We start from the raw sequence: 27,985 nt of genomic DNA on the forward strand, positions 1-27,985 counted from the left end.
CAGGTTATAAGTTTCGACATGACATTTTGAGTGTACAACTTTCACTACTATAAAAACTTTAAAAAATCGAGATATGAGTGTTTCAGCTTGTGCCATTAGTGTTGTACTTATGGACTACATGGGCAAACTAGTTTGGTTGCACGTGACGGAAGAATACGCAGTAATGCAGCATATGAGTGAAGGAGTTGGTGTCCCCTAGTACACTTATTTACACCATTTTGGACTGTTGAAAGTGTAAGTGTTCCATTTGAGTTGCTTTGTTTAGAGACTTTTTGGCTTTCATCATGCTAAACGAAAGTCAGAGTCTTCAGATGGTAGGGCTTCAGAGAAGCAGAAAGTCTTATGATGGAGGTGAAATTAGAAATTGTAAAGAAATCAGACAAAGGAGAATCAGTGATGAACATTGGCTGCATGCTAGGCCTTAGCCACTCTACTGTAGCAACAACTATCAAGGCTAAAGACTATCCTAGAGCATGTAAAGGGATCACATGGAGGGGAGTTCTCTGCTGAGGACCTCATTCAGTTGGAGAAGCAGCTGATTGAAAAGGAAGGACCCAAGAGATTTACTACCAAGGATTTGGCAGAAGGTTTTTCTATGGTAGGGGATGGGTTGGCAAAATTTCAGGCTGAGGATCCCAGTGATGACAGATTCAGTAAGGTCTTCAGAGCTGTTACGGATGTCTTGCAATGCTATGGGCAGATTTTGGAAGGGAAGTCATCAACCTTCCAGACCAGCCTGGAACAATTCTTTAAGAAGATAGAGAGGCCTGCAACAGATCCTGTACCCTCTACATCAGCTGCTTCCTGAGATGAAACACCTGTAGCACCGTTAGAATCATCTCCAGCGTCTCCTGCATGTTCCTTAGGCAATCCTGATTCACCTGACCCAGTATCTCCAGCACCTTCTGCAGGGTCTCCTGTCTCTCCAGCTTCCTCCTCCCAATAGGTCACTCTCTCCCACCTTGCAATGTCCCTTACAGTATGCAAGCCAACCACAGGAATAAAGGTAAAGAATTTTTTTATACTCATTTTTTTCTGTTACTACAGTACAGTGTACAGTACGGTTTATTTATGTCCTTTTCCTTTTTCTGTGGCTTAGTTGTATTTTTGTGTTCTAGGTTATGACTTTACAACTGTGTTAGGATAGGTAAGTGACTTAGGCCAGTGTCTTTCAACCAGTGTGCTGTGGCACACCAGTGTGCCATGAGATATGGTCAGGTGTGCCGTGGGGAAATTAAACATGGGTCCCCAAACTACAGCCCATGTGCCAGATACGCCTGTGGAGGCTATTTATCCGGCCCGCCGCTAGCTGCCTCCATCCGAACATAAACATTCCCCTCATAATCCCTCCAGCTATCAGCGACAGGAAGAGTGGAGGCACAAGGAACGCTCACTGACCAATCATCTTCTAGGATTCATCCCGATCACTAGCGATGAACCAATAGTAGGCTGCCTCTCATCCACACCCAGGAAGGTCTTGCTCAGGCTGCCGTGCACTTGTCATTGTGTGGCCCCAGCGAGTAGTTGAAGCTGCTACTCTTCCCCATGGTCCCGATTTCTAATCCTGGTCAGGACTGGAGGTAAATGTTGCCACCACTAGATGAAGCCTCAGCTTCAGCTGGTTATTTCTATCCTGATGGTGTATATAGATATTTGACCTTTTTCTTTTTAAAAGAGGCCCTCACAGAGGGTGATATACAATGCATCACAATACATCACAATGTTATCTAACTTTAAAGCTAAAGTTTGCTGATCTTCCTTTGGACAGTTTTTGGTTATTTGTTGCCAAGGAGTTCCCCATTCTGGCCAACAAAGCTATTTTGACATTGCTCCCGTTTTCAACCACATATCTATGTGAGCTGAGCTTCTCAAGCTTGACTGCGATAAAAACTAAAAACAGAGAGAGACTGAGAACTGTTGAGGAAGAGCTTCGTGTGTGTCTTTCTACCATTCCTGCCAGGATATCCCTTTTGTGTTCATCAAAACAGGCCCAGGTTTCACACTAGGTGAGTATAAATACATTTAGAAACTATATTATTAACTATATGTATAATATGTACTGTGTTAGAGTGTCATTTTGGTAGGTGGTGTGCCCCAGGATTTTGTAAATGTAAAAAATGTGCCGCGGCTCAAAAAAGGTTGAAAATCACTGACTTAGGCTATGGTGTGTTTTGACTTACACCAAAATTCATGTTACGTCACTGTCGTAGGAACAGAACTGTATTGTAACCTGAGGACAAGACTATACTTTCAGGGATCATTTCTATAATTTGTAACCTGAGGACCCCTTATATCAAGTATATTTGATTGTTTCAGTAAGTCTTTGCTGTGAACAATATAGGAAAGATTCAAGAGGTTTAAGGTACACAGGTGAGAATTATGCGTGTAGAGCTGTTGAGGAGACAATTCCCAGCGATGAAAATTGTCAGCAATTCCAGCACAGTGGAAGCGAACATGAGTGTGTCAGAGTGAACCAGAGCACTCTCAGGTTTTCTCCAGCAATGCTCTTGGGCGAAAACAGAAAAATCGGACATTGTGTATGTTGTGGGTTTTTGCCCACTGACATGGTGGATCACAAGGATGTGATGGGAGCCTCGGTGTTTGAGAGGGCAATGATGCCTGAGAAGAGTTCAAGAATGGATTAAACTATGAAGAATTTAGTGTTTATTGAACTTGGTGAGCAGAAAGCAGGGAGAGGCACAGGAAGAGGAGGGCTACCCTGGTAGATATTGCAGTTGTGTATTAAAAAACAAACATTCCAAATGCCTGTGATGGTTAAATTCTGGGAGAGATCTTGCTGGTGCATGGCTGAAGTAGGGTGGAGTTGGAGGACTGTAATTAACAAGAACATGGGACTCTACAGTTGAGGTAACTGATGGGTCCCTAGCATGAATTTTAAAATTGTCAGAAGTGATGATGGGGAATGAGGATGTGGAAGAAAATTAGAAGCCAGGTGTTGTATTCATCTAGAAAGGTGGAAGTGGGTCTCATAGGAGTTGAGTAAACAACATCTGTGGTATCTTTAAGATAGTGGAACAGAGAACTTGTGTCGATTTTAAATAAGGAGAAGAAAGAAGTCAACATTGAATAGCCCACAGATTTAAAGTCTGGGCTTGTAAATTACTGGAGGAAAAAATTCCAGGAGAATCAGAATTTATTTTGAAGTTATTCTTATACTATATATAATCAGATTCATTAAAATAAATGTTAATTTGTTATTGTTGATTAGATTATTCATCATTATCAATAGTTTTCCATAAGAAAAATATATTTTTATATTATGCCTCAATTATTTTACTCAATTCATTTTCGTAGTATTTATTTATAGTTTCCCAGCTTTAAACATGCCAAGTAGTGGGAAGATACACTTTCCCAGTTATCACATATCTCAGGCTATTTACATACATGAAGAATGAAAACCAGTGAGTAGAACTACTAAACTACAGAGCATGTTATTTTTCAAAGTAATCCTCTGTATCTAAAAGGAAGATAATGTATTATTACTAATTTTTCTTAATACCATAATTTATTTCATATTGTAGCAGTAAAGGTAAACATTGACAACCCCCTGTCCTTTACAGTTTTGTGCTAATCGGCAGGTATCCTTACATTTGTTATGCTTCTATTGTGCTTTTCATCACTAATATAATACTTCCCTGATAGTTTGAAAAACTGCATAGCGACACTACTGTTTGTGCTTCATCACTAAGAGCAAACAAACTCCATTAGTTGGGATGAATTTATTACTTTCATTCCTTATTTAAGCATACCAAATTTATGGAATTACAAAGCAAGATATTACCAGTTTCCTATTCTCCTTTCTGCAGTGTTAATTCTCTTTTGGAAGATGGTCATCTCGTCTGCTTGATCCTTCTCTTAGTCTGACTCTGTTTGATATGAGATCAAAGGGCTTTCATTTTCTGTATCAATTAGGCTGGCTGTCTTGTCTCAATGAGATTAAGTAGCTTCTGGAGACTACTGACACCAGAGCACGGGTCTATGAGCTGATTGATGGTTACCATACAATATGGCTGTCTTAATTCTTTCTTAATGATAGCTGTCTAGTCTGATGTCTTTCTTTTATGACTGTGTTCCTGGCTTATTTGTTCAGGGCAGCCATGCAGCACAAACCAGACCTGATAATCAGTTGAGTTTCTAGAAAGGCTGGAGAGACATACCCATTTCTCTCCTGGGGTTAACATATTTCCCATACTAAGGAAAGGCCCAGCTTTTTTGTCCTGCCTTGCCTTGCCTTCCTTTCCTGTCCTTTCCTTCTTCTTTCTTTCCTCCCTCCCTCCTTTCCTTCTTTCTTCTTTTCTCTTTTCTTTTCCTTCTTTCCTCCCTTTCTTCCTTTTCCTCTCTTCCCCCTCCCTTCCTTCCTTCCTCCCTTTCTTCCTCCCTCCATCCCTCCCTTCCTTCCTTCTTTCCTTTCCTCTGTCCCTCCCTCCCTTCCTCCCTCTCTCCCTCCTTCCTTTCTTTCCTTCCTTTCAGAGAATATGAAGTACCAGAATATTTTACTCCAAATAAAGTCCAACTCTTATATCCATAATTTACTTTAAAGTTTCTTAAAGGAAGCATTATTTGTTGAGCCCCAGGCAAAGCTATGTACAATAAGTCTGGTATTAGTCCTGCTCTAGTGTAGGCTCTTCTGTATCTAGAAGTTTATAGTCTGAATTTTCCACAGTCCTGTAACCATGTTTCTTTTTTTTTTTTTTTTTAATATTTTTTGTTAATTTTTTATTTATTCATTTTTTTTTAGAGAGGAGAGGGAGAGACAGAGAGAGACGAGGGGAGGAGCTGGAAGCATCAACTCCCATATGTGCCTTGACCAGGCAAGCCCAGGGTTATGAACCTGCAACCTCAGCATTTCCAGGTGGACGGTCCATCCACTGCGCCACCACAGGTCAGGCACCATGTTTCTTGAGATAAGACTTTGATGACCTTAATAGAGAAAGTGAAGCAATGTCTTTAAAAGAGTGAACAAGATGCTGCTTATTAACAACATTCTCTCTCATAGCATATTCAGTCTCACTTCACTTTCAGAGATTTCCCAGCCAGCTGCTGCTTCAAGAAAAAAAAGGTCCGTAGGCATAAACTCACTGAGTTTGCCTTCCTCGCCATCTTCAGACTTCTCTAGGTTTCAAACTTTTCTTTCCTTCTTCCTTTTTATCCTAGAATAAAAATGTCTACCTCTTTCTAAAACTCAGGCTTCCACCTGTGCCCTGATGATATGGTGTCTCCCTTGATCCTCCTGGTTCTGATCCTTCCTTTCTCTTCTGGGTACACATGTCCTCATGACTCCACCAGATGTTAAAGGAATAAAACACAGCGACAAAAACAACCACTCTTTCTTTACCTCAACTTCCTTTTTTTTCTGGGCTACTGCCTTACATTTCACTTTTCTTCATCATTAAATGCTTAAGAGAGAAGACTACATGACCTATTCTGTTCACCAGCTCCTATTCTCTTTTTAATCCACCACCACCTGATTTCTGTCCCCACCCCGCAGCTCTCACCAAGGTGGAGAAGACTGAGTTACCAATCAGTGGGCACTGTTCCATTCTCCTACTTGCTTACCTTCTCCATTTGCCACTAACAGTTAGTCTCTTCAGCAGGAAAGCATCTTCCCTTCTGAGTTGTCTCCCTTGCTCATCTTGGGAGCCCTTGTACATCCTTCTAAGTGTTCTGCCTCTTCCCTTATTTTCTGTCCCTCTGTCCATTACTTTGAAGTTAGGGTTACCTAGGGTTTCTTTTTTCATCCTTCACCTCTCCTCGCCCTCATATTCCCCCACTACTAGGCAATCTCATGATTTGGCCTGACTTCTCCTTTAGCTGTAGACCTGCATGTCCAACTACTCAAAGGAACTCATGAGGCATCTCAAAACTGATCACACAGAGAAGCACTGGCATGGATCCCTCCCTATGTATTGCTCACACAAGTTTCTCTTCTCTTTCTCCCAAGCTCAGTCAGGACCCCATTGTTCTCCAGGTGCCCAAGAGTGAATCATGACCCTCTTTCTTACCTCCTTATTCCCTCTCAGTTCTACCTCTTGAGAGGTCTTCTGTGCCTTCATTCTTCATTCTGCTGCTTCAGTCTAGACCACAGCTCAACACCTCATACCTGGAAGGCTGCATCCAGGCTCTTCCTTAGTCTTATTTCTATATCTCACCACAAGGAGTAAAGACTGTCTTCAATTCCCAGCTACCTACAGGATATACTTTATTACAAACTCCTTAGGGTGGTGTTTGATTCCCTCAGAATATGCCTGTGTCTAGTTTTCTAATTACTTTCTGGTCTCCCACCCGCACATGCCTTTACACACTGACACATGCCAGACTGTCCCCATCTGTACCTTCAGAGTAGGACCAAGGCACTCTTTTTCCCTGGTATGTTCATTTTTCTTCTCTCTTCTTCTCTGCTTGGCAAATCTTGATTTCTCCTTTGATATGGAGATCCAGTGTCACCTCCTTTCTACTGCATGAGTCTTCACTGACCACAGTCCTCACCCCATTCCCAAAATTTCCACAAAACTCATTGTTCTGCCTTTGGTGTTCCCAGAGCATATTGTGCGTGCTTCCACTTCAAGTCCTTGTCCGTTGTCTTATAGCTATCTGTTGGCTGGTCTCCCCCAGCAGACTACCAGCTCCTCTAAAGCGATGTTCGCCTCTCCCATACCAAAGGTGCCTCCCATGCTCTGACTGTGTCTTCAAGATAAACTAGAGCCTTAGCTGACTGCATCAGGCAGCATTAGTAGTCCTCTGTCCTGCTATAATTTTCTATTCATGTTCTCTATTAAAGCAATTATTATACTGAAGTTACACGTTTACTTTTCCATCTCTTCCGAGTAGACTAAGAGTATCTCAAGAGCAGGGGCCTCATCTGATTCACCATTGCCATCCAAGTAGCTAACATAGTGCCCAAAACGCAACAGGTACCAAAGAAATGTTTGTTAAATAAACTGTCAACCCTAAGCCTTTATTATTATTGTATGTAAGTTGTCTTTCAATGTCAAATGGTGCTTTTTTGTTTTATTAAGATATTGGTGCTTTTGTTTTGAACAACTATATAAAATATATTTCCTTAAGTGCTGTGCTTATTAATTTACTATGAACATTTCACACACATGACCACCACCTGCATAGATAATTTTAAAATTTCAACTGCCAGAGAAGAATCATATTAAACTGGTAGCAAACAACCTTGACTTGTGGAAACTGAGCCTTGAGGGAGCCCTGAGTTAAAAGGAAAGGAGTGGACACATAAAGTGATATATAGTGCTTACTCATGGTACTAGAATGCCAATAAATGTGTAACCCTGGAGTTCTTTTCTAAAAAATTATTATTAATCCCATCTATTAGAAAAGTGAGAATAAAAAGAAGGTAAGTAAAATTATTTAACAAATGTATGCTAAAAACTACACTAAAAATCTTTTTAGTTCCAAGAACCATAGTGTCTCTATACAGTGTCTTCCTACTGGTGTTTTCCTCATAATCATCAAGTTTTCAGTTACAGGACAGCAGAAAACATAATCATATTTTATCATATTTTTGATCAGCTGATGTGGGCTTAAGAGTGAACTGGGGAAAAGTTATAGGCAAGCAAAGATCAGAAGAACCAGCTCTTTTCTCTTCTCCCACATTTTCCTCCCTTTATAGATTTGCACAGATAATACATATTCACCATCTAAAAATCAGTCAACAAAGATAAGCTCACTGCACTATATAAATTAGAAGATTGATCTGAGTCTAGTTTCAGAGTCCCCATGTTCAATATGCTAACAACGGTGAGTTATTTTGTGAATTCTGTATTACCTATCTACTTACGGTGATTTAAATCACTAGAAATACAGATTAGTAATTATATTAAATAACTCCACATTTTCTTCTAGAATAGCAAACATCCTCTTAAAATAGGTCTGTATGAGCCAATCCAATACAGCAAATATCCCTGTATTTTTCTCTTTACTTCTTTTTAAATCATTTTTTAATTTTGCAATTACAGTTTACATACATTATATTAGTTTCAGGTGTACAGCTCAGTGATGAGACATTACACAACTTACTAAGTGATCATCCCTGGTAAGTCTTGTACCCATCTGACACCATACATAGGTATTAGACTTTTATTGATTGTATTCCCTATTCTGTGCTTTACATCCCCACTATTCTGCCAACATATACTTTTTAATCCCTTCACCTTTTTCACCCTTCCCCCCAACCCCCCCCCCCCCAATCTGGCAATTAACAAAATGTTCTCTGTATCTATGAGTCTGTTTCTGTTCTGCTTGTTCATTTATGTTTCTTCTCTTTCTTCCTCTTCTTTTTCTCCTCCTCCTCCTCCTCCTCCTCCTCCTCCTCCTCCTCCTCCTCCTCCTCCTCCTCCTCCTCCTCCTCCTCTTCTTCTTCTTCTTCTTCTTCTTCTTCTTCTTCTTCTTCTTCTTCTTCTCTTCTTCCTCTCCTTCTCCTTCTCCTTCAAGACCCTTTAACATTTCCTGCAATGCTACTTTGGTGGTGATAAACTCCTTTAGCTTTTTCTTGTCTGGAAAGCTCTTAGTGTTTTAGTGTGGGCCTCTTTGGGTTCATCTTGTTTGGGACTCCATGCTTCCTGGACTTGTATATCTATTTCCTTCACCAAGTTAGGAGAGTTTTCTGTCGTTACTTTTTCAAATTGGTTTCCTTGCTCTCTCTTCTTCCAGCACCCCATGATGTGAATTCTGGTATGCTTGAAGTTGTCCCGGCGGATCCTTACATTGTCCTCACTTTTTGAATTTTTTTTTTCCTTTTTGCTGTTCTGATTGGGTGTTATTTTCTTCCTTATATTCCAAATTGCTTCATCTACTCTACTGTTGATTCTCTGTAAATTATTCTTTATTTCAGTTAGTGTATCTTATTTTTGACTAGTCCTTTTTTATGCTGTTGAAGTTCTTGCTAAGCTTATTGAGCATCCTTATAATCAGTTTTGAACTCTGCATCTAGTAGATTGCTTGTCTCCATTTTGTTTAGTTCTTTTTCTGGAATTTTGTTCTGTTCTTTCATCTGGGACATGTTTCTTTGTCTCCTCATTTGGGCAGCCTCCCTGTGTTTCTTTCTATGAATTGGGTAGAGCTGCTACATCTCCCAGGCTTGGTAGAGTGGCTTAATGTAGTAGGTGTTCTGTGGGGTCCAGTAGCACAGCCTCCCTGATCATCCAAGCTGATTACTAAAGGTGCAACCCCCTGTGCGGGCTGTATATACCCTCCTGTTGTAGTTGAGACTTGATTGCTGTTGGCATATCAATTGGAGGGTTTACCCCCAATTGATCAGCTGCAAAGACTGACTGTGAGCACTGACCACTGAACCACTGTGGAGGATCAGCTGTGCAGGGTCCCACCCTGCAGAAGAAGCCTTACTTCAGTGGGGCTTTGGAGCCTGCTGAGTCTGCCCCTTGAGTGTGTCACTTATGGAATTGGTTGGATGGTCTGAAGTTGTCCATTGGGTATGCTGGCTCTGCGGCCAGCTGGGATGTGCAGGCCAAGGTCAGCTGCTGCCTGTGTTCTTCCAGGGGCCACACAGCATGAGCTACAAGGTGATCTGAAGATGGCTGCTGGGCTTAGAGGTGCCTAGGAGGGGCCAAGTTGCAAACCAAGGCCGACTGCTGTTAGTGCTGGGCTTGGGGCCACTTAGCAAGAGGTATGGGTATGCTGAGGCCAGATGCTGCTTGTTTGAGAGATGTTAGGAAAATCTGAAGCATGAGCTAAAATAGCCATTTGTATGGAAAAGCCAGCTTGGGTGGGCCTCATGTTGGCGGTGTGAGGTCTCAAGGAATCACCAGGGCAGGGTGAACACTGTGAGCCAGGTTGATGGAGTGTCAGATTTGGTGCCCACCTGCTGGCTCTGTGCGGGGAAGGGCTCATCAAAGGCACAATAGCCTCTGCCAGCACTTCTGTCTGGGAAAAAGAGCTGCCCCTCAGCTCTTGTTCTGATGCTGGACAATTCAGTTCCTCCCCATATGTCCTTGGTGACTTTCAAGATGCTGCCTCAGCACTAGAGCTCAGAGGGAGTGAATCCGAGTTAGTCCATGCATGCAGGGGCTTTAAGAGGAACTGGCTAGGACTCCAGCAGCAGGCTCCCCCAGCTTCAGTCCCTGCTAGTTTTTATAGCCAAAAGTTATGGCAACTTCTCTTCCTGGCACTGGAACCCTGGGCTGTGGGGATCGGTATGGGGCTGAGACCCTCTCACTCCTCAGGGGGGACCTTTGCAGCTGAGATGTCCCTTCCAATGTTTATCTGCCACATGAGGTTGTGGGACCAGCTTGTTCAGCATCTCAGCCCCTTCCATCTTATGTGGTTTCTTTTACTCCCTAGTTGTAGGACTTCCATTTAGCCAGATTTCAGGTGGTTCTGAATTATGGTTGCTCTGTAGTTTAGTTGTGATTTTGATGTGGTTGTGGAAGGAGGCGAGTACAGCATTTAGCTATGCTGCCATCTTGACCAGAAGTCTCCCCTCCACTTTTCTCTTTTTTTCTTCTTGAGTCATGTTGTGCTGTGTTATGGGTATTCCCCAATATCACCAACTCATGCACATACATTTTCTCTTAGCCCATATCCTGCTTCCTACACTCTTCTAATCTTTATTTATGAATCACTCAAAATTTTACCTATTCCAGAAATTACACACTGACTTTTCAGTACATAATAGCCACTTTCCTTCACTTATTTGAAATATTTTTAGCATTCCTTCTAAATGAACTCACCATTGTTCATCATAATTTGCATAATTAGAGTTGGCTCTTATGAGTAATTTTTAAGATTGTTTTTCCCCTTGCTCACCTTTTTAATTTTTTTATAGATGATGGGGGAGTTGGGGGTAGTTCTCTCACTGGGAGAAGGCATGTGACTGTGAGGCCACTTCTATTTAACATTGATTATCTATTGGGCATTGGCTCATTTAAAGAATGTTAAGCAGGTTGGGATGAGAGATGGGAGGAACCAGGGTGGAAAGAAATTTGTCTACCTTAGAAAAGAATTGAGAAAGACAGCCCCAATCTCAGAGAGAGATGTGATTCAGGCCTGTTAGAGAGGATTTTGGATTTAAGGATTTTAACTTGAAGAATGAAGAAAGCATTCCTGTATAGAATTAACAAGCAGTGCTTCAAGTTTAAAAACAATAATTTTAGCTTTACACAATGAAATAAAATTTGGGAATTTCCATAAAGAAGTACTTTAGGCTTATAAAATGATTCCTGGGAATGAAAATAAAATTGATTATTGAGGTTAAATGGGATGTTAGGATTTCATATTTGTCCTTTTAATAGACAGTAAATATAAATAAATATATATGTACAGTATAGATATATTTAAATAGATAATTTTAATTATGGCTCTAAAAATTCAAATAATGAGCCTGACCAGGGTGTTGCACAGTGGTTAGAGCATCAGCCTGGGATGCTGAGGACTCAGGTTTAAAACCCCAGGGTTGCCAGCTTGAGTGCAGGCTCATTTGGCTTGAGCACAGGCTCACCAGTTTGAGTGTGGGGTTGCCAGCTTGACAGTGGGATCATAGACATGACCCCATGGTTGCTGGCTTGAGCCCAAAGGTGGCTGGCTTGAGCAAGGGGTCACTGGCTCAGCTGGAGCTCCTCCCCATCAAGGCACATATGAGGAAGCAATCAATGAACAACTAAGGTGCCGCAACTATGTTGGGCAAATAAGTTGTTAAATTTGTGTTATTTGGTTTTGCTCACTTTGATTGTTAAAGATGGCGCTGCCCACATGAATGGCCATCGCCTAGGTGATAGTATTAATTACTTTCCTGCTTGGGAAGGGGCTTGGTTATGCTAATGTGTGCTGGGGTAGGATTGTCCCACCAAAAGGTTTTAAAAGGAGGAGCTAGGAGGCCATTTTGGAAGAGGAAGAGACCATGCTGTTCTAGAGGAGAGAGCCCACGTGGTTGGAGGGGAGGAGGCAGCCAAAATGGAGGTATTTAGAGGGGACTGAGTAAAACTAGTGGGCCTTTGATTCTAGGAAAAACTGGAGAAAGTCAGAGGTTTTGGGAGCCCTGAATGGAAAAAGAAGTGTTTTCCCACTGTGTGTATTTTCTCGCCCACTGGTTACGAACAGAAATAAAGGATGGCCCATCAGTTATTAGCGCCATTGTTTCATTACCATCTGTACGAATCAAATGCGAACCTCCATGGGCCAAGCAGTTGTGATGATGGCCGCAGCTACTGGCCCCACAAACTATGTGTTGATGTTTCTCATCTCACTCCCTTCCTGTCTGTTTGTCCCTGTCTGTCCCTCTCTCTCTATCTCTCTCTCACTAAAAAAAAAAAAAAAAGAAAAAAATTCAAATAATGGAAAGTAAGTCCTCCTGCGTCCCTCCTGCTCACAGTATCCCCTCCCCCCAGTTCCTTTCGACAAAACCACTGTTACTAGTTGTTATTTATCCTGTAAAAATTCTATGAATTTACAAACATATATGTGTAGGAGTTACTTTTTTTTTTTTTTTTTTTACCACATAAGTGATAGCATACTATATACATGGTCTTCACTTTACCTTTTCATCTTATCAATGTGTCTTCAAGATCTTTCCCTGTAACTCCATATAGAGCTGCTTTATGTGATACAACCATTGCAAAAATGTAATTAACCATGCCCCTCTGATGGACATTTAGGTTGTTTACACTCTTCTGCTGTTACTAAACTATAGTGTATCATGACTGAGCAGAAAAACAACATGAAAATCTCCTGATGGAAGAGTTAGAGGAACAGTTGGACAGAACGAACTGTTGTTACTCACATATGAACCATAATTTTTGAGGTTCCAGTTCTCTGTGTGCCTCATTGTCATGCACAAGTGGGGGGGGCACAGACATTCTCTGAGAGAGCCACTTACTGTAGTTTCCCTTTCAGATTAGGCATTTCTATTATGTGGAGTCATTATGTAAAGCATCCCAAGTCTTAAGTGGCAGTGTGGGTACATGCTAGGAATATACTTGAATTATTTGAGGAGAAAACTACAATGTTGTAGAAAAAGCACTGGGTTTAGGTCATAAAAACTTGGTTTGATACTCAGCTCTGCCTTTTACTGGTGTGAACACTGGAAGCCATTTTAGCTTTTCTGAGCTTTATTTTCTTCTTCTATAAAATGGGAATAATAGCACCACACTTGTGTTTCAAGGATTTAATGAGATAATGCTTAGGAAGTAATTATGTAAGCTAGTGGGTGATTCTCAAACTTTAAAGAGTTTTTGATTCAGAAGATCTGGAATGGAGCTTGAGATTTTACATTTTATTTCTAATAAATTCCCATGTGATGCCAGTGTTGCTGGTCTGGGAGCCAGAATCTGAGAAACACTGGTGTCAGCCATAAGCACTGCTAAGCGGTGTTGTTGTTTTTGGCATTATATATAGTTATCCTTCAAGAAAGAACACTACCTTTATGTATCTCCTTATGGAAATGAGAGAGGCAATGGTGATCATTTGTGAATTAAAGTGAAAATTCTTCCAGCTAACTGACTACAATGAAAATCACAAAAATGTAAAAGGAAATTGAACTTGTTGAGAGAGGGGTATTAAACACATAATTAGGCACACTTTGAGTTTATTTAAATGTTCATATATCTCTGAATTCACTGGTTAACAGCACTTGACAGGAAGTGGAAGTACAAAAATAAACAAAAAGAGCCTCATCTCGTGGCATTGCTGCCTTAACTGAACACAGGAAGTCCTGGAAATCTTGCAAGACTGTCTGTTCCTTCATGATGTCTAGCCTGATTTCAGGACACCCAAAGTAGCTTAAGTTTGTATTAGGGTTCTCCAGAGAAACAGAACAAATTGAAATATATAGCTAGATATTTATCTATCTACCTATGTATCTATCATCTATATATCTCCAAAGAAGTTTATTTATTATAAGGAATTAGCTCATGCATTTATGAAACTTAGAAGTCTAGACCCAGGAGAGCTTATGCTACAGTTCCTGTCTGAGTCTGAGAACCAGGAAAGCCAGTGGTGTAAGTTTAATTCTGAGTCTGAATCCCAAGGCAATGAAAGACCCATGTTTCAGCTTAAAGACAGAGAGAGAGAATTCTTTCTTTCTCAGACTTTTATTCTACTCAGATTTTCAGTAGATTGGACCAGACACACCTGCATTGGGTAGGGCCATTTATTTTATTCAGTCTATTGATTTAAGGGTTAATCTCACCCAAAAACACCTTCACAGGCATACTCAGAAATTATGTTTAACTTAATTTCTGGTTACCGCATGTTCCAATCAAGTTGGCACATGACATTAACCATCACATTGTTCTTAGTGAATATCTGAAATGAGCTACTCTTCATTTGCTTATCATTGGCTTTCCAGTCCACAGTGCTGCTTCAAAACATTTGAAATATCAAGGAGCACAAACTCACACAAGATGGCAATGGGTGTAGGTGGACATGCCAACTTCCACCTCCCAGAACAAAAGTGGATTACAACTTAATTTTAAGAACTATCATCTGGAAAAACCAACTTTGGACTAAACTAAGAGGACTCTTCAACCAAGGAACACTGAAGAAGCCACACTGAGACTGGTAGGAAAAGCGGAAATGCAGAGAGGGCTGCCCAGCTCACCGGAGCGAACGGCAGCCGGGAGAGACTCGCATGGCAGGAAGTGAGTTTAGCAGAGAGGGGAGGGTCTTGAGCCCCAGGAACAAAACCCCAGCCTGCAGCCCCAGAGCCTAGAAGAGGTGCATGGACAGTATTTAGCTGGAAACAAGTCAGGATACTGTTTGTGAGAAAGAGACTGATTTCTCAGACCCAGGATTCTTGTTAAAGGGACCGCGCAGAAAACCTCTCTCACAACCACTCACCCGGGGCTCTGGGGGACGGGGAGAGAGGAGAGGACAGGAGCAGTGGGAAGAGAGTGTAATCTAGGAGGAACAGGGAGGAACACTTTGAGAGACAGCCACCCTAACCCCTGGGACAAGTCACTGCCCAAACCTGAAGTGAATATTTCCCCTGACACCAGCAATACCAGCAAAGGGAAGCAGGACACCAGCCAAACAAGCTCTCCCATGGTACTTAGAGCAGAGTCGCTTAGAAAAAGGGAGCTTTTGGGACTACAGTAGTGAGTGTTAGGGTTGGAGCTGCAGCGCCCCCACCCACATGGCCGAGGGCTCGCTGGAGGGCAGACGGTGGTGGATGCGGAAGCATGGTTCTGTTGGCAAGGGCAGAAGCTGGCTGGCCACAACTGAAGCCAGGGATGAGCTCTTTCTTGCCTGGCTAGGGAGGTGGGGACATGTGAAAGTGGTCAAGCCCAGCTGCAGGCTGCTTGCAATCCAGCCTGGGGGAGAAGGGCAGGAGCCCTGGAAGGGGCAGAGACCCACCCTTGAGCAAGGGCACAGGAGCACAGCCTTGCCCCACCCATCTGCAGAACTTAGGCTTGTGGCCTGATGCAGGAGCTAGCTCCTCCCGTGCAGGTGAAGCGAAAGCCCAAAACAGGCAGAGTCCAATGACTGAGTGTGGGCATGCAGCCCAGCCCGGCCTGTGGAGCCAAGGCTTTCTGCTGTCCTGGGAGTGGGCTCCTCCTGCAGGGGCGGGGCGAAAGCCCGAAATCAGGCGGAGACCACAGCTGAGCAAAGGTGCTCACCCCGGCCCTCAGGGCTGAGGCTTGTGGCCCAGGCTCAGTGCATAACCCCACCTGCAGAGGCAGGGTGAAGGCAGAGGCCACCGAGGCTTGTACACCCAAGCACGTGATCAAAGCCCCTCCTGTGAAGGAGAGGCGGAAACCACAGCAACAGCCCCAGTGGCTGGCACTGGCAATGCCCATACCCAAACGCCTTAGGCAGCAGCAGCAGAGGGGGTGGTAGGCCTACAGACAGATCACACCTAGGGAACCCGAAGGCCACACCCAGTGGACTCCAGTGGCCAAAACCTTCTTTTGCACTAACAAAATGAGAAGGCAGAGAAATGCAACACAAATGAATCAAGAGAAATCCACAGAAAAGGACCTGAATGAGTCAGATATAACCAAATTACTAGATGCAGAGTTTAAAATAAGGATTGTTAGGATGCTCAAAGATCTTAGAACAACAATAGATGGTCACTACGAACACCTAAATAAAGAGATAGCAAATATAAAAATGGACATTGAAATAATAAAAGATAATCAGTCAGAAATGACAAATACAATATCAGAAATGAAGAACACAATGGAAGGAATTAAAAGCAGGATGGATGAATTGAATCAGCGAGTTAGAGAACAAAATAAACGAAGTCATGGAAGCAGAGCAGAAAAAAGAAAAGAGTCTCAAAAAGTCTGAGGAAATACTAAGAGAGTTCTGTGACAACATGAAGAGAAATAACATCTGCATCATAGGGGTTCCTGAAGAAGAAGAGAAGGAACAAGGGATAGAGACTTTGTTCAAACATATCATAGCTGAAAACTTCCCTCAATTAAGGCAGGAAAACGCCTCACAAGTTCAAGAAGCATAGAGAACTGCATTAAAGAGAAACCCAAAGAAATCTACACCAAGACACATCATAATTAAAATACTAAGTGATAAAGAGAAAATATTAAAAGCTGCTAGAGAAAAAAAGACTATCACCTACAAAGGAGCCCCCATAAGGATGACTTCCAACTTCTCAACAGAAACGCTTGAGGCCAGAAGGGAATGGCAAGAAATATTCAAAGTAATGCAGAACAAGAGCCTACAACCAAGACTACTTTATCCAGCAAGGCTATCATTTAAAATTGAAGGAGAAAAAAAAGCTTTCCAGACAAAAAAAAAACAAACTCAAGGAGTTCACTACAACCAAACCAATGCTGCAAGAAATGCTAAGGGGCCTGTTGTAAATAGATCAAAGGGGGAATAGAATATAGCAAAAGAGGAATACAGTTTTAAAGAATAAAATGGCAATAAACAACTACATATCAATAATAACCTTAAATGTAAATGGATTAAACGATCCGATCAAAAGACATAGGGTAGCTGCATAGATTAGAAAACAGGAGCCATACATATGATGTCTACAAGAGACACACCTTAAAACAAAACATGCACATAGACTGAAGATAAAAGGATGGAAAAAAATATTTCACGCAAATAGAAATAAAAAAAAGCTGAGGTAGCAATACTTATATCAGACAAAATGGACTTTAAAACAAAATGGATAAACAAAGGCTATAGTAAGAGATAAAGAAGGATATTACATAATGATAAAGGGAGCAATCCAACAAGAAGTGATAACCGTTATAAATATCTACACACCTAATATAGGAACACCTAAATATATAAAGCAGACTTTGATGGATTTAGAGGGTGAGATCAACAGCAATAGCAATAGTATAATACTAGGGGATTTCTTTTTTTTTTTTTTTTTTTTTTTTTTTTTTTTAGAGAGGAGAGGGAGAGAGAGAGAGGAGAGACAGAGAGAGAGAAGGGGGGGAGGAGCTGGAAGCATCAACTCCCATATGTGCCTTGACCAGGCAAGCCCAGGGTTTTGAACCGGCGACCTCAGCATTTCCAGGTCGACGCTTTATCCCACTGCGCCACCACAGGTCAGGCAGTAGGGGATTTCAATACCCCACTAACATCACTAGATAGATCCTCAAGATAGAAAATTATCAAAGAAACAGCAGACTTAAAGGACACACTAGAATAACTTGATTTAATAGACATCTTCAGAACCTTTCACCCTAAAGCAGCAGAATATACATTCTTTTCAAGTGCTCATGGTACATTTTCTAGGATAGACCACATGTTAGGGAACAAAAGCTGTCTCAACAAATTTAAGAAGACTGAAATCATATTGAGCACTTTCTCTGATCACAATGGCATGAAACTAATAGAAATCAACCACAACAGAAAAACTGAAAAATACTCAAACACTTGGAAACTAATTAGCATGTTATTGTTGTTTTTTTTTTTAATTTTTTTATTTATTCATTTTAGAGAGGAGAGAAAGAGACAGAGAGGAGAGACAGAGAGAGAGAAGGGGGGGAGGAGCTGGAAGCATCAACTCCCATATGTGCCTTGACCAGGCAAGCCCAGGGTTTCGAACTGGTGACCTCAGCATTTCCAGGTCGACGCTTTATCCACTGCGCCACCACAGGTCAGGCTAATTAGCATGTTATTAAATAATGAGTGGGTTAACAATGAGATCAAAGAAGAAATAAAAAAAATTCCTAGAAACGAACAATAATGAGCTTACATCAACTCAAAATTTATGGGACACAGCAAGAGCAGTCCTGAGAGGGAAGTTCATAGCATTACAGGCATACCTTAAGAAGCTAGAAAAAGCTCAAATTAACAATTTCACCCTGCATCTAAAAGAACTAGAAAAAGAACAGCAAGTAAAGCCCAGAGGTAGTAGAAGGCAGGAAATAATAAAGATCAGAGTAGAAATAAATGACATAGAAGCTAAAGAAACAATACAGAGAATCAATGAAACCAGGAGCTGTTTCTTTGAAAAGGTAAACAAGATCGATGAACCTTTAAAGAGACTCACCAAGAAAAAAAGAGAGAGGGCTCAAATAAATAAAATTAGAAATGAGAGTGGAGAAATAACAACTGACACAACAGAAATACAAAATATTGTAAGAAAATACTATGAAGAACTGTATGCCAAAAAAATAGACAACCTAGATGATATGGACAAATTCCTGAAACATATAACACTCCAAAAATTAATCTGGAAGAATCAGAAAACCTAAACAGACCGATTACAACGAATGAGATCGAAACAGTTATCAAAAAACTCCAAACAAAGAAATGTCCTGGGCCTTCACAAGTGAATTTTACCAAATATTCAAAGAAGAACTAACTCCTATCCTTCTCAAGCTATTTCAAAAAATCAAGAGGAAGGAAGACTTCCAAGCTCCTTTTATGAGGCGAGCATAATTCTGATTCCAAAACCAGACAAAGACAACACAAAGAAAGAAAATTATAGGCCAATATCCCTGATGAATATAGATGCCAAAATCCTCAACAAAATATTAGCAAACCGGATCCAACAATATATGGAAAAAATCATACACCATGATCAAGTGGGATTTATTCTTGGGAGGCAAGGCTGGTACAATATTCGCAAATCAATCAATCAGTGTGATTCATGACATAAACAAAAGGAAGGAGAAAAACCACATGATAATTTCAATAGATGCAGAGAAAGCATTTGATAAAATCCAGCACCCATTCATGATCAGAACTCTCAGCAAAGTGGGAATACAGGGAACATACCTCAGCATGATAAAGGCCATCTATGACAAACCCACAGGCAACATCATACTTAATGGACAAAAATGAAAAGCAATCCCCTTAAGATCAGGAACAAGGCAGGGGTGCCCCCTTTTACCAGTTTTATTCAACATTGTCCTGGAAGTCCTAGCCACAGCAATCAGACAATAAAAAGAAATAAAAGGCATCCAAATTGGAAAAGAAGAAGTAAAACTATCATTATTTGCAGATGATATGATATTGTATATAGAAAACTCTAAAGTCTCAGTGAAAAAAATACTAGACCTGATGAATGAATTCAGTAAGGTGTCAGAATATAAATTAAGGAAGCAATCCCCTTCACCATTGCAACCAAAAAGTAAAGTACCTTGGAGTAAATTTAATCAGGGATATTAAAGACTTGTACTCGGAAAATTATAAAACATTGATAAAAGAAATCGGGGAAGATACAAAGAAGTGGAAGTATATACCGTGCTCATGGTTAGGAAGAATAAACATCATTAAAATGTCTATATTACCCAAAGCAATTTATAAATTTAATGCAATACCGATTAAAATACCAATGACTTACTTCAAAGATTTAGAACACATATTCCAAAAATTTATATGGAACCAAAAGAGAATACGAATAGCCTCACCAATCTTGAAAAGGAAGAATAAAGTGGGAGGTACACACTTCCTGATATCAAGTTATACTACAGGGATATTGTACTCAAAACAGCCTGGTACTGGCATAAGAACAGGCCTATAGATCAATGGAACAGAACTGAGAATCCAGGAATTAACCCACACCTTTATGGACAACTGATATTTGACAAAGGTGGTAAGAGCATACAATGGAGTAAAGACAGCCTCTTTAACAAATGATGTTGGGAAAATTGGACAGCCACCTGCTAAAAAATGAAACTAGACCACCAACTTACACTATTCACAAAAATAAACTCAAAATGGATAAGAGACTTAAATGTAAACCATAAAACCATAAGCATCTTAGAAGAAAACATAGGCAGTAAGCTCTCTGACATCTCTCGCAGCGATATATTTGCCGATTTATCTTCACGGGCAAGTGAAATAAAAGACAGGATAAACAAATGGAACTATATCAAACTAAAAAGCTTTTGTGCAGCTAAATACAATAAGAACAGAATAAAAAGACAAACTACACAATGGGAGAACATATTTGACAATATGTCTGATAAGGGGTTAATAACCAAAATTTATAAAGAACTTGTAAAACTCAATACTAGGAAGACAAACAATCTAATAAAAAAATGAGCAAAAGAAATGAATAGACACTTCTCCAAAGAGGACATACAGATGGCCAATAGGCATATGAAAAAATGCTCAATATCACTAATCATTAGAGAAATGCAAATTAAAACCACAATGAGATATCACCTCACACCAGTCAGAATGGCGCTCATCAACAAAACAACACAGAATAAGTGCTGGCGAGGATGTGGAGAAAAGGGAACCCTCCTGCACTGCTGGTGGGAATGCAGACTGGTGCAGCCACTGTGAAAAACAGTATGGAGATTCCTCAAAAAATTAAAAATTGAAGTGCCTTTTGACCCAGCTATCCCACTTTTAGGAATATACCGAAGAACACCATAGCACTGTTTCAAAAAGAAGAAATGCACCCCCATTTTTATGGCAGCATTGTTCACAATAGCGAAGATCTGGAAACAGCCCAAGTGTCCATCAGAGGATGAGTGGATTAAAAAGCTTTGGTACATATATACTATGGAATACTACTCAGCCATAAGAAATGATGACATCGGATCATTTACAATATCATGGATAGACCTTGATAACATTATACTGAGTGAAATAAGTAAATCAGAAAAAACTAAGAACTATATGATTCCATACATAGATAGGACATAAAAATGAGACTCAGAGACATGGACAAGAGTGTAGTGGTTACAGGGTGGGAGGGAGGACAAGGAGGGGGTTGGGGGAGGGGAGGGGCACAAAGAAAACCAGTTAGAAGGTGACGAAAAACAATTGGACTTTAGGTGATGGGAATGCAGTATAATGAAATGTCAAAATAATCTGGAGATGTTTTCTCTGAACATATGTATCCTGATTTATCAATGTCACCCCATTAAAATTAATTTAAAAAAGGAGCACAAACTCCAACTGTGGTTATGTATATAGTCAGTTTCATATTCTAATTGTCACAGTTTACAATAAAATATTTTAATGAACTACTTATAGCTAAACCTTAAAATATTTCTTAAAAACAGTTAATTTTAGGTAATAATAGCTAGTGGCTGTCATCAGACATCACCATTATTATATTTATTACTGAAATATTAAGACTGATCAATGTTTAAATACAGAGGTAGGCAAAAGTAGGTTTATAGTTATAATATGAATACGTAATACAATAATTAATAAGTAATAATACAAGAATAAACTGTTTCATGAACTCACAACTGTAAGCCTACTTTTGCCTACTGTTATATGTGCTAAGAATAATTCAGAGTCACTTATTTTTATTTGTTGTCATAATTGTATAGGAGTCTAGACATGCAGCTTTTAGCATTGAAGTATTGTCTTCTGAAAATTGTATTAGACATCCCCCTATCCCCACTAATAAATACAGCCTATGGAATGATAGACATACCATAATACATTCCTGGGACCCCAGGAGGTATTTAAAATACAAATATTAAAACAGCCATAAAAGTGTCATGTTCAATTGTAAGAGTGATAAAACAAAATTTCCCACCATGGCACAGTCAGAAGAAAATGGCGAGTTTGTGTGTGAATAAAGCTTTTGTGAATGCGACATCATGTTGTGGTGGGTTTCCTTGCTTGCCATCTCACCGATTGCCTTTGTGACAATGTACAGCTATTTCCTTTGTAATACAGAAACTCTCCCTTACAGAATCTTTTCCCACAGCTGGCTTTCATCATTTCTTGATAGGTACCTAAATATTTCAGTTTCTTCCACTTTATTTTCCCTTAACAATAACTGCCATTCAACCAAATCATTCATCTCATCCCCTGTATAAGTATTTATGATGTTGAATGAGTGTTTCTCAAATACCATTTAGAATCCCTTGTTTTCTTTTTAAAAAAAAAATTTTTTTTTTGGCATTTTCACAGGCTCTTATTCTCAATTATACTTTGAAGTTTAAGTTTCTTTAATCATTTAAAAAATTTGAGTTCAATAATCACTGTGAACTCTTTCTTTTTGTCTTGCTCTATAGAGATTTTTGTGTGCAAATAGAAGACTAACCTTAAAATCTAAGTCTTACTGTGGGACAGAACTCCGTGCCGCATCCCCTTTCCCTCCTCACGGCTCCTCACCCCAGTGGCCAGTGGCAGATCTGACCAGGAGCTACCGGCCATGCCCACCCACAGGAGGCTTCCCCCCAGTTGCACCAGGTGGCAGTGTCCAGGGAGGTGCTGGCTACCTCTTGCCCAATATGCCCTCTGTTGGGCTAGATAATGTACAACTACGCAGGGCAGTTTCACCAGGACTACTTCTCAGGAATGGTGGCCAACATGTCCAGGACGTTCAGGGGCACCAACATGCCAAACCTGCACCCTAGGGCCCCTACCTTCCTATCTTCTCGGGAGTTTTGGGCAGCCCCCTTCCACCCAGCAGCCTGTTCCTCGGTATGGAATGTATCCACCCCTGGAGGAAACCAGCCATCTGAGATACCTTCATACCTCCCACACCCATGAGCCCCTGTGCCAGGCCAGCCCATGTCACCTCCTGGACAGCAGCCCCCAGGGGCCTACCCTGGGCAGCCTCCAATGCTACCTCCTGGGCAGCAGCAACAATAGCAGAGCAGTCGGTGCCAAGCTACTCAGGATACCAAAGGTCTAGGAACATCACCCCTGTTGTGCACCCAGCCCAGTTCGGAAAGCAAGGCACCATCACAGATGCTCCTGGCTTTGACCCCTTGCAAGATGCTGAGGTCCTCTGAAAAGCCAAGAAAGGCTTTTGGACTGATGAGCAGGAGTCCTCGACTGCCTGGGGAAGAGCTGCTCAATAAGGGGAGGCAGCAGATCCTCCTGCCTTTAAGACAGCACACGGGAAGGGTTTGATGAGGGGCCTGAAATCGGAACTGCCGGGGAAGTTTGGGAAGACCATTTTGGTTGTGATGAAGACCCTGGTCCTCTTTGATGTTTATGAGATAAAGGAAGCCATCAAGGGGGCTGGCACCAATAAAGCAAGCCTGATTGACATCCTCGCCTCCCGCAGCAAAGAGCACATCAGGAATTGAGCCTACCAAACAATTCAGAAAGAGCCTGGAGGCCCTGGAGGGTAGCTCAGTTAGAGCATCTTCCTGATACACCAAGGTTGTGGGTTTGGTCCCCAGTCAGGGCACACACAAGAATCAACCAATCAGCCAATAAATGTAGGAATAAGTGGAACAACAAATTGATGTTTCTTTCTCCCTTACTCACTTGTTAACTCTCTAAAAATCAATAAATACAATTTTTAAAAAATTATTTTAAAAAAAAGAGTCTGGAGGAGGCCATTTGAAGTGACATGTCAGGGTACATCCAGCAGCGTCTTGTCTCTCCCAAGGCAACTGGATAAAAGCACAAACGTGGACATGTCTCTCACATGCTCCAGAGAGATGTCCAGGAGCTGCACGCAGCTGGGGAGAACCACCAGGGAACAGGTGAGTCCAATATCGATGCAATCCTGTGCTCCCGGAGCCGGGCCCACCTGGTGGCAGTTTTCAGTATCAACTACAAGACCCTGAGAACAGCCCCTGCCAGGAAGATGCTCGGAGACCTGGAGCAGAGCAAGCTGGCTGTGGTGAAATGCCTCAAGAATATCCTTGCCTTCTTTACCCAAAGGCTCAACTAGGCCATGAGGGGAGCAGGAACAAAAGACCGGCCCCTGATTCGCATCACGTGTCTTGCAGCAAGATCGACATCGTGGACTTAGGAGTGGAGTGTAAGCGGCTGTGTGGCGAGTTGCTGTACCGAGATTATCAGAAGACTCTACTGAAGGTCTGTGCTGGCAACGATTGAGCATGGCTGGTGACTTCTGTCCCCCTGCCTGCAAGTGGTGCTCGGAAAAGGCCTAAAGAATGTTTGTTTCTATCAAATTCCCCAAACAACCCACAGGTATCTGGTGCCAACAATCCACGGCTTTGGCCCTGTCCTCCGCCTGCCCCTCCAATCACATATTGTGCTCACGCTTGGAAGCATGGGCTGGGCTGGAACTCAGTGCTTTTCCTCCCTGCCCGCGCCACCTCTTGCTGCTAACGTGTATGTACTGTTTCCTGACTCATGCAGTCATTCCCCTTTGCTTGTAGCTGAGACACTCAGCTTCGTTATAGTCATGTAATTTTAATATTTATTTGGAGGCACTTTGTTTAAATACCATTACCAAACGGGTGCATACAAGTCTCTGCTACCATCACATTGCAAATGAGAGAGGTCAGGTGAGGAAGTAAAAGGGAAGACCTTCAAGGGTAATCTTTGAATCTGGTAAGACTGTCATAAGCTTTGTTATTGCTAAATTCACTGTTTTTTAGAAAAGAAAAAAGCCAGAAAGTCATCTGTTCCTTCTTTCATGTAAAACCATGAAAACAAAGCCAGCTCCCCACCAGTGACAGGGCTTTGTGTAATTGAGACTGTGCCTTAAACCTAAATGTTTTGTTTTTGTTTTTGTTTTTGTTTTTTTTTTAAATTTTATTTTTTTAATGGGGTGACATCAATAAATCAGGATACATATATTAAAGATAACAAGTCCAGGGTACCTTGTCGTTCAATCATGTTGCATACCCATCACCCAAAGTCAGATTGTCCTCCGTCACCCTCTATCTTATTCTCTCTGTGCCCCTCCCCCTCCCCCTTTCCCTCTCCCATTCCCCCCTCCCCCCCCCCCCCCGTAACCACCACACCCTTATCAATGTCTCTCAGTTTCACTTTTATGTCCCAACTACGTATGGAATAATGCAGTTCCTGGTTTTTTCTGATTTACTTATTTCGCTTCGTATCATGTTATCAAGATCCCACCATTTTGCTGTAAATGTTCCGATGTCATCATTTCTTATGGCTGAGTAGTATTCCATAGTGTATATGTGCCACCTCTTCTTTATCCAGTCATCTATTGACGGGCTTTTTGGTTGGTTCCATGTCCTGGCCACTGTGAACAATGCTGCAATAAACATGGGGCTGCATGTGTCTTTACGTATCAATGTTTCTGAGTTTTGGGGTTATATACCCAGTAGAGGGATTGCTGGGTCATAAGGTAGTTCTATTTTCAGTTTTTTGAGGAACCACCATACTTTCTTCCATAATGGTTGTACTACTTTACATTCCCAACAACAGTGGATGAGGGTTCCTTTTTCTCCACAGCCTCTCCAACATTTGCTATTACCTGTCTTGCTAATAATAGCTAATCTAACAGGTGTGAGGTGGTATCTCATTGCCGTTTTGATTTGCATTTCTCTAATAGCTAAAGAAGATGAGCATCTTTTCATATATCTGTTGGCCATTTGTATTTCTTCCTGGGAGAAGTGTCTGTTCATATCCTCTTCCCATTTTTTTATGGGATTGTTTGTTTGTTTGTTGTTGAGTTTTATGAGTTCTTTGTATATTTTGGATATTAGGCCCTTATCTGAGCTGTTGTTTGAAAATATCATTTCCCATTTAGTTGGCTTTCTGTTTATTTTGTTATCAGTTTCTCTTGCTGAGCAAAAACTTCTTAGTCTGATGTAGTCCCATTCATTAATTTTTGCCTTCACTTCTCTTGCCATTGGAGTCAAATTCATAAAATGCTCTTTAAAACCCAGGTCCATGAGTTGAGTACCTATGTCTTCTTCTATGTACTTAATTGTTTCAGGTCTTATGTTTAGATCTTTGATCCATTTTGAGTTAATTTTTGTACAGGGGGAGAGACTGTAGTCCAGTTTCATTCTTTTGCATGTGGCTTTCCAGTTTTCCCAGCACCATTTATTGAAGAGGCTTTCTTTTCTCCATTGTGTGTTCTTGGCCCCTTTATCAAAAATTATTTGACTATATATATGTGGTTTTATTTCTGGACTTTCTATTCTGTTCCATTGGTCTGAGTGTCTATTTTTCTGCCAATACCATGCTGATTTGATTGTCGTAGCCCTATAATATAGTTTGAAGTCAGGTATTGTAATGCCCCCAGCTTCATTCTTTTTCTTTAGGATTGCTTTGGCTATTCGGGGTTTTTTATAGTTCCATATAAATCTGATGATTTTTTGCTCTATTTCTTTAAAAAACGTCATTAGAAGTTTGATGGGAATTGCATTAAATTTGTATATTGCTTTGGGTAATATAGCCATCTTGATTATATTTATTCTTCCTAGCCAAGAACAAGGTATATTCTTCCATCTCATTATATCTTTTTCAATTTCCCTTAAAAATGGTTTATAGTTTTCATTATATAAGTCCTTTACATTCTTTGTTATGTTTATTCCTAAGTATTTTATTTTTTTTGTTGCAATCGTGAAGGGGATTATTCTTTTGAGTTCGTTCTGAATTGTTTCATTGTTGGCATATAGAAAGGCTATTGACTTCTGTATGTTAATTTTGTATCCTGCGACCTTACTGTATTGGCTTATTGTTTCTAGTTGTCTTTTTGTGGATTCTTTGGGGTTTTCGATGTACAGGATCATATCATCTGCAAAAAGTGATACCTTTACTTCTTCTTTTCCGATATGGATGCCTTTTATTTCTTTGTCTTGTCTGATTGGTGTGGCGAGAACCTCTAGTACCACATTAAATAAGAGAGGAGAGAGTGGACAACCCTGTCTTGTTCCTGATTTAAGGGGGAAAGCCTTCAGTTTAGTGCCATTTAATATGATGTTAGCTGATGGTTTATCATATATGGCCTTTATCATGTTGAGATATTTTCCTTCTATACCCATTTTGTTGAGAGTCTTAAACATAAAATTGTGTTGTATTTTATCGAAAGCCTTTTCTGCGTCTATTGATAAGATCATGTGGTTTTTGTTCTTTGTTTTGTTGATATGGTGTATTACGTTAACCGTTTTACGTATGTTGAACCATCCTTGAGATTCTGGGATGAATCCCACTTGATCATGATGTATTATTTTTTTAATATGTTGTTGTATTCGATTTGCTAGTATTTTGTTTAGTATTTTAGCATCTGTATTCATTAGAGATATTGGTCTGTAGTTTTCTTTTTTTGTGCCATCCTTGCCTGGTTTTGGTATGAGGGTTATGTTGGCCTCATAAAATGTGTTTGGAAGTATTGCTTCTTCTTCAATTTTTTGGAAGACTTTGAGTAGAATAGGAATCAAGTCTTCTTTGAATGTTTGATAAAATTCACTGGTATAGCCGTCAGGGCCTGGACTTTTATTTTTGGGGAGGTTTTTAATGGTTTTTTCTATTTCTTCTCTACTGATAGGTCTGTTTAGGCTTTCTGCTTCTTCTTGACTCAGTCTAGGAAGGTTGTATTTTTCTAGGAATTTATCCATTTCTTCTAGGTTGTTGAATTTAGTGGCATAAAGTTTTTCATAGTATTCTACAATAATTCTTTGTATACCTACGGTGTCCGTGGTGATTTCCCCTCTTTCATTTTGGATTTTGTTTATATGAGTTCTTTCTCTTTTTTCCTTGGTAAGTCTTGCCAAGGGTTTGTCAATTTTGTTGATCTTTTCAAAGAACCAGCTCCTTGTTCTATTAATTTTTCTATAGTTTTTCTGTTCTCTAATTCATTTATTTCTGCTCTGATTTTTATTATCTCCTTTCTTCGGCTAGTTTTGGGTTGTCTTTGTTCTTCTTTTTCTTGTTCCTTAAG

The 27,985-nt window shown here is 40.7% G+C and overlaps 1 pseudogene; it reads left to right on the forward strand.

Annotated features, from left to right (window-relative positions):
* The first annotated feature begins 73 nt into the window (after nt 1–73).
* LOC136311126 (annexin A11 pseudogene) lies at nt 74–24,213 on the forward strand (annotated as a pseudogene).
* The last annotated feature ends 3,772 nt before the right edge of the window (nt 24,214–27,985 follow it).

The sequence above is a fragment of the Saccopteryx bilineata genome, chromosome 7 (assembly GCF_036850765.1).
Source record: "Saccopteryx bilineata isolate mSacBil1 chromosome 7, mSacBil1_pri_phased_curated, whole genome shotgun sequence".
Taxonomy (NCBI): domain Eukaryota; kingdom Metazoa; phylum Chordata; class Mammalia; order Chiroptera; family Emballonuridae; genus Saccopteryx; species Saccopteryx bilineata.